Raw genomic sequence first — 7425 nt, forward strand, 5'->3', positions numbered from 1 at the left:
TTCCTTCCGAGGAGTGGCTGGTGGGTTTGAACCGCCAGCCTTCTGGTGAGCAGTCAAGTGCCTTAGGCACTATGCCACCAGAGCTCCTAAAAAAGACTCTACAAGATGGCGAATCATTGTTGTTAGTGTCATTGAGTCGATTCTAACTCATGTTGATCCCATGTGTAGACACTACTAAAATGGATAAAAGTCATTTACTACATTGCCATTATGATGTTTAAGAATTTGAAGTTGGGGTCATATAATAACAAAAATTTTAACTATGTAGCTCTTAATGAAATTTTTCAATTATATGGCATATACTGGTCTTCATTTCATTAGTAATTAAAATTATGTTATCATGAATGAACTTTTCTCAAAGTTTACTGAAGAAGCTTGCTGTCAGTCTGTTTCAAGATGTGAATTTCTTTAACTCTACTGCTTTAATGAGCTGTCCAGACATGGTACGGCATATCCAAACACAGCACCCCTCCAACAGTGCGTTATTTGACCAGACATATGCCATGACATCATTGCACAAGGTTTCTGCAGATATAGCACATAAAAGTTTACAAGCAGAAACTCGAGAGGGTTAAGTTGTCAGCTTCAATGTAGAAAATTATTACTTGATTAAAAATCTAAACACAGTATATTATTTTTATTTTCTACAAGAATAATTTCAAATGAAAATACCACTCTATGAGTAAAGGAAGCTGTTGTTGTTGTTGTTGTGTGCCATCGAGTCGGACCCAATTCATAGCGACCCCTCCTTGGGTTTCCCAAGCAGTGTCACTGCAAAAGTCGATTGCTGCTAAGTGACACAAACTCATGAACACTGCAGGTAGGTCCTAAAGCTTTCTGATTAAGGCCGAATACATTGCATGGGAGCCCAAGCAATAACTTTAATCAATTCATGCCTGGAAAACAGGGCAAGAGTTTTATTTTTATTTTAGAAAAACGATATAGACATTTGATTGGTTATGAAACTTTTCACTGTTCCATAGGTTACAAAAGAATATATAGAGAGAGACAATGAAGTGTTCGTTCCCTTCCCTCCTAACTCTTCAAAACTGCTCTCATTCTATTTCTCTCCAAACCAATGTTTGGTACTCTTGGGTGCAATTGAGTCATTTGGGACTCACAATAACCCCATGCAACAGGGTAGAACTGCCCCATAGGGTTTTCTAGGCTGTAATCTTTATGAGAGCAGATTGCCAGGTCTCCCTCCTGCATTGCTGCTGGGTGAGTTGGACCCGACAACTCTTCAGGTAGCAGCTAAGTGTGTAACTGTTGTGCCACTAGGGCTCCTTTCTAAACTAATAACCATATGCAAACCAGACATCAGAATCATTCTTGGGGAAAACTGTGATGGGGACAAAGGTCATTTCAGGCTCTTTTTCTCATTCTCTTCTTTGCCTTGTGACCGCTCCCCTGAAGCTGCCACACAGGGTTCTCGCTGTTTGCTCACGCCTGCCAGCTTATTCCAGCGATGCCTCCCTCCTTTCCTTTACTAAACATATTCCTGGGCTGAGTCTCAAGAGACAGTGATGTGAAAGTGCTTTATAATGGCAAGTCACTTTACAAGGACATTTTCATTACCTACGGATGGGGTATCAACACTAAAGTAGGCTGAAACAAATAGGATTTATTTTTAAATAATAACCAAGAACACAACAAAACCCACAGTCATCGAGTCAATTCTGACTCATAGCAATGCTTTAGGATAGATTAGAACTGCCCCATAGGGTTTCCAAGGCTATAAATCTTCATGGAAGCAGACTACCTCCTCTTTCTCCTGTGGAGCAGTTAGTAGGTTCGAACACGCTGATTGTGTGGTTAGCAGCTACTATGCCACCAGAATTACTCTTTTTAAATACTAGAACGTTTATTTTGAGGAGGTAAAAATGAATTATTATAATGGAGCTGCTGGTCTTTTCTTTCCAGATAAGTTGGCAGTGAGTGATACAGAGCTGGTGTGTGTTACTGCCTTTCCCTGCTGTAACTAGATTTTCATAGAAGACAGGAAGCTCTAACTCTAAGGAATTTAAGGACCCCAATGTCTAATGGTGCCCTGTACAGGTATAAAGGACACTCTTGGCTAGGAGGGAGGAGGTGGGGTGGAGATCATCCTGGAGATACCATCTAAAGCTGCTACATGCCACACAGTACTGGCTGCCCCTAAGCTCAGCCCAGGTTCTTTAAATATTGGCCTTCTAGAAAAAGTGTAAAAATAAATTATGACTTCATATATTCTGATTTTGAGTGTTTTGACAAGTTTCTTTGATGCAATACCCCATATTGAACATTTGATAGCTGTTTTAAATTTGTGTCTCATCTGATTTTCTAAGGATGGTGAGTTTGCTATTGAAAATAATCATGGTGGACATAAATGATATTACAGTGACTATTACTTTGAAGCAATCTGAATGTGTATTTTACTTCTTTAACTAGAACTTGCTACTGTTATTTTAGATTTTTTATTGTTTTTATTTAATGATGACTTTTAAAATTATTCATGCTTTGAAATCTCTTTGGAAATGGCAAGTTATGAATGACTGGCATTCATCCAAATTTTTGGAACAATTGCACACGTTGACTCACTGGAGTCTTATTTCATCCAGTCTGGCTTTCAAACTATAAATCCAAACCAATTTCCTTCACCTAAAATGCAATATCACCATATTTGGACAAGGACTGCAGTGGCTCTTTTGACTTTTTAGACTGAGTCTACACATTGGAAAGTAAAAAGTTCAAACAAATCTTTTGTTTTTCTCTGTTGTTGTTGTTATGTGCCGTCGAGTCGGTTGCGACTCATAGCAACCCCTCCTTGGGTTTCTGAGGCATTATCACTATGGAAATAGATTGCCCCATCTTCCTTCCGAGGAGTGGCTGGTGGGTTTGAATCGCCAGTCTTCTAGGTAGCAGTCAAGTACCTTAAGCACTACACTACCAGAGCTCCCACGTTGTGGGTGGTAAACAATCAAATAAACAATTTAATGTTAATATAAGCATCTAACAGGGTTGCTGTTGGTTGTGGTTGAGTTGATTCTAACTCATGGTGACCCCATCTGTGTCTGAGTAGAACTGCTCCAGGGGCTTTCAAGGCTGTAAACTTCTGGGAGCATATCACTAGACCTGTCTTCTGAAGTGTGTCTGGGTGGATTTGAACCACCAACCTTTCGCCTAGTAGTTGAGCACCTAGCCAAGAACTCCATATTACAATTAGGAAACTTATTAAAAACTTACTTAAAAAAAAGGAAGAAAAAAAAAAGATATTTAACTCTATATATTACATCCCACTCCCTCCTAACTGATACTCTGGCAGAAGTGACAGAAGCTCTTCACTAGATCTTAGGTGAAGATGAACATCTTCCTGCTTAAATCAAGTGAATGGAGGAAACCATTCTCTCTCTTTGTTGGGTACCCTTTTAATATCTGAGTCTTAACCCTTGGAACAGTCCTAGGGCTCAAAGTAAAGATAGATACCCTAGGAGACAGAAGAAAACACGGAAGCTGAGTTCCCTTTAGATCCTTGACTTAGGGATACTTCCCTAGATCTTCTGTGATATGATTCTAGTACCAGAATTTTCTCAGTCATTTAATCAACAAATACTTATTGAATCTCTTCTATGTGTAAACACTGAACTGGGTGCTGAGGATAAAGTAACGCAAAAGATATAATCCATACCCTCATGGAGCTTATAGTGTAGCTGTAGAAACAAACATTAAATAAATAATAACATTACAGTTGCTTTACAGATTATACTTAAATTACAACTTCCATAAGGATCATAAATGTGAGAGTGTACTATTAGAGTGCATTATTTGGGAATATAGCCATGGTGGCTTTCGGCTGTTAACCAAGAAAAGGTGGAGCCCACCAGTAGCTTCATAAGAGAAATATATGGTAGTCTGCTTTAGTAAAAATACAGTTTTGGAAACCTTATGGGAAAATTCTACTCTGTCCTATGGGGTCGCTATGAGTCACAATCAACTGCACAGCAATGGATTTCATAGCCTGGTTTGGAGAATCTGAAAGGAAGTGAATTTAAACGGAAACTTGGTGATAATCAGAGGGCCAGGAACAGTGTATGAGGCAGGGCATATTCAAAGCCATGAGTGAGAAATGAGCGTAAGCATTCTGAGGTCTGCAAGGCAGCCATATTTTGGGGTGAAGAGTAGTGAGTGATGGAGAGAATGGGACAAGTTGGTGTTGGTGATATAGACAGGAATTGTATATTAAAGTTGTGGTGGTTACATTTGTATATCAACTTGGCTGGGCCTGGGTGAGTGGCTGGGCAGCTGGTGGTAGTTATTCCCCATGATGAGACTGGCAATCAACTTCATGGTGGGACCTACCACAACCAGCTGAATAGCTGCTTTAGGGATGTGGTCTGCTTCCCATACGTAAGAAACAGCTTTGGGGATGGTCTCTAGCTTATGGCACACTTGGACCCCACATGTAGCCAAGTCGTTATTCAGCAGCCTGCCATGCTCTGCTGACCTTGGGACTTACAATGGACTTGAATTACTGGCCTGCCATGTGGTTTGGTAACATTGGGACTGTGCCATTTTCTTTGTCGACCTTGGGCTTGTTAGCCTCAGCAGCCAGTAGATGCCTGAGTGAAGAGATGCCTCTAGCTTCAGTGGGCCAAGAGCAAGAGGCAGAGCTGAAGCCCAAGGTTGAAGGGCTTTCACCCATCCCCTAAACCTGGCACTTTGAACTTGGACTTCTAGCCTCCCTAACTGTAAGAGCATAAACTCCTGTTTCTTCAAGCCATCCCATTGTGGTATATTCTTGTCAGAGCAGTACTAGGTAACTAGAACAAAGGTCTTCATAGATCTTGATCAAAATTTGTATCTCAATCCCAAGACCAAAGTGGAGGGAACATGATCAGATCTTTATGATCAATCTAGCTGCTGTGTAAGAGAAGAGGCTAAAAAGAGCACAGGGAGGTAGTTAGTAAGTTATTGTAAGTAAACCAAGCTGGAGAGGAAGGTGGCTAGGACCAGGGATGATAAAGAGAAGTGGATGAATGTGAAATATATTTAAGAGTTTCAATTTATAGGCTTCACTGAGAATAGAGTGGAAGTGAGAATAAAGTAGCAAAGATGACTCTGATTCTCAAGGGTATGAACTGTGCAATGAGGGCAGTTCTCTTTCTTGAACTTGGATGGGAACTTTTTTGATAGAGGAGCACTATATACTTACAGATGATAGATTGATTGATAGACATATACATATATAATGTATATATACCTTTATCACAGACCAACAGAATATTTATGCAAAACTCTTTCAATGATTACCTTTGGAGAATGGGGTTGACTGAAGGGAGATGAGGACTTGTATTTTCTAGTTTATAGATTACTAATGTGTTTGAATTTGTGAACATATAAATTTATAATTTCTTTTAACAAGACAATCTGTGAATGTCTGCTTTTTCTTCTAAAAAAAAAAAAAAGAAGAAAAAGAAAAAGCCTGTGGCATCAGGATTGGCAATGTTTTCACATATGTCACCTGGTGTGGGTGATTATTTTCTTCTATGTGCCTGAGGATACTTCACATCGATCTGCTGAATGTGAAGACATTTGTACATCTTCCTGCTGTCTAAGAGTCAACATGGACATGATGGGAATGGTCATCAGCCATGGTGTGTAGGTCAATTCACAAAGGGGCATTCTACAGGAGGGATTAAGAAGGTATAGAAATGTTCCTAGTGCTTTGTCTAAAATGAAGGACCTTGAACTACAGCAATTAGCTTTAAACTCTCAAATTCCACTGTAGGTTTCTATGTATTGACTTTGTTTCCACTTAACAAAAGCAGGAAAACATAATGATAATTACTGATCTCTCAATAATCCATCCCCCGTATTTTTGGGCAACATATTTAGAAACTTAAGCATTTTGAAAAATGTTTCCTCAATGCGCAAAATTATTTTATGACCCAAAACAAATGAATCCTTTATTACAGATATGAAATATACATAAATTATCCCAAACAGTGTTCTTTTTGGTGTAAATCTTGATTTTTTCATAGAAAAAAAAAACCCATCTATGTTTTCTTAGATATATGAGCAAAAAAACAGTCTTTATAAAGCCAACAATACTTCCAAATTTGACTGTATTTAGGTTTGTAACATGACTGAATTATAATCAACATGGAAAAGAAAACATCATTAAAATATTCTTTTGACCAAAATATACACTCCACCCTTCAGCCATTTCCTCATGCCACACATGTGGACATGAAACTATTCACCTATCTCATCTGCTTTTGAACTCATCACATAGCTGATTAGAGGGACCCAGCCCTAGTTTCCTAAGCCTATCAATGAAATGTATTGTTAACAGATGGTGTGAGCTCCTATGTTCATAATTTTGTCATCATCCTACTCTTTGGAAACATCAGGAAAATGAAATATTCTCTTCAAAGATCTGTCATTGAAATAATACATAATGGAAAATAACCATAAAACATATCTACTGAATAAGTCAGGCCAAATGACAATTAAAGTTATCATCAATATTAAGAAAAATTGGGGAAAAACAAATTAAGAATGATGATTAGAAAGAGACTAAAACATTCCCCACAGGTGTGGTGAATGGTTAAGTGCTTGGCTATTAATTGAAAGATTGAAGGTTCAAGTCCACCCAGAGGCATCTCAGAAAAAAGTCCTGGTGATCTACTTCCAAAAAACAAGTTATTGAGAGCCCTATGCAGCCACCCTATTATTGCACACATGGGATTATCATAATCAAAGTCTACTTGACAGCAACTGGTTTTCAATGGTGATAATACAAATACCAAACAATGAAGCAAGAGTGATAGTGATTTCACCAAACATAGAGCCACTAAAAATCTGTGTTCTTCTCCCAAAGTCAACTAGAATGTTAATGCAAACATCTTTAGAGACAGGTCATTCGTTAAGGAATGTTTGCTTCTTGGTATGTAGAGTAAGGGAGATGTGGCAGGGGGGAATAGGTGAAAACCTTATATCTCTTACAAAATACACTTAACATGGTTAGAAAATCTATAAAGTGTTGAGACTGATGTTTTCAATCAAACTAGGACTTGTTATTATGATATTCTGTACTTATACTCCCTGGTGAAAATGGTGGTGCATATTATGTTAGCTACTCACTTAATTTTTTTATATTTAAATCTAGGCATTTTTACACATGAATCATTATATTAAATCAGTTCTCTTAATGAAATTGTTTGTCAGGGTATCACTTTATAAAACCAAAATTATAGGTTTCTGTGAAAGTTAACTAACCTAAAAAATAAAAGCAGCTCTTTTCTTTAAAGTGAGATACTGGTATTTACAGAATCACTCGAGAGTAATGTAGTCAAGCCCTGTGAAGCATAAGTAATTATTCTGGACTAGATTAAATGTCGCTGCAAGACATTCTTCCAGCAAAGGAAGAGATAACGGTCATCT

Source organism: Orycteropus afer, unplaced genomic scaffold, assembly GCF_000298275.1.
Source record: "Orycteropus afer afer isolate SDZICR_OR568_19922 unplaced genomic scaffold, OryAfe1.0 scaffold00002, whole genome shotgun sequence".
NCBI lineage: Eukaryota > Metazoa > Chordata > Mammalia > Tubulidentata > Orycteropodidae > Orycteropus > Orycteropus afer.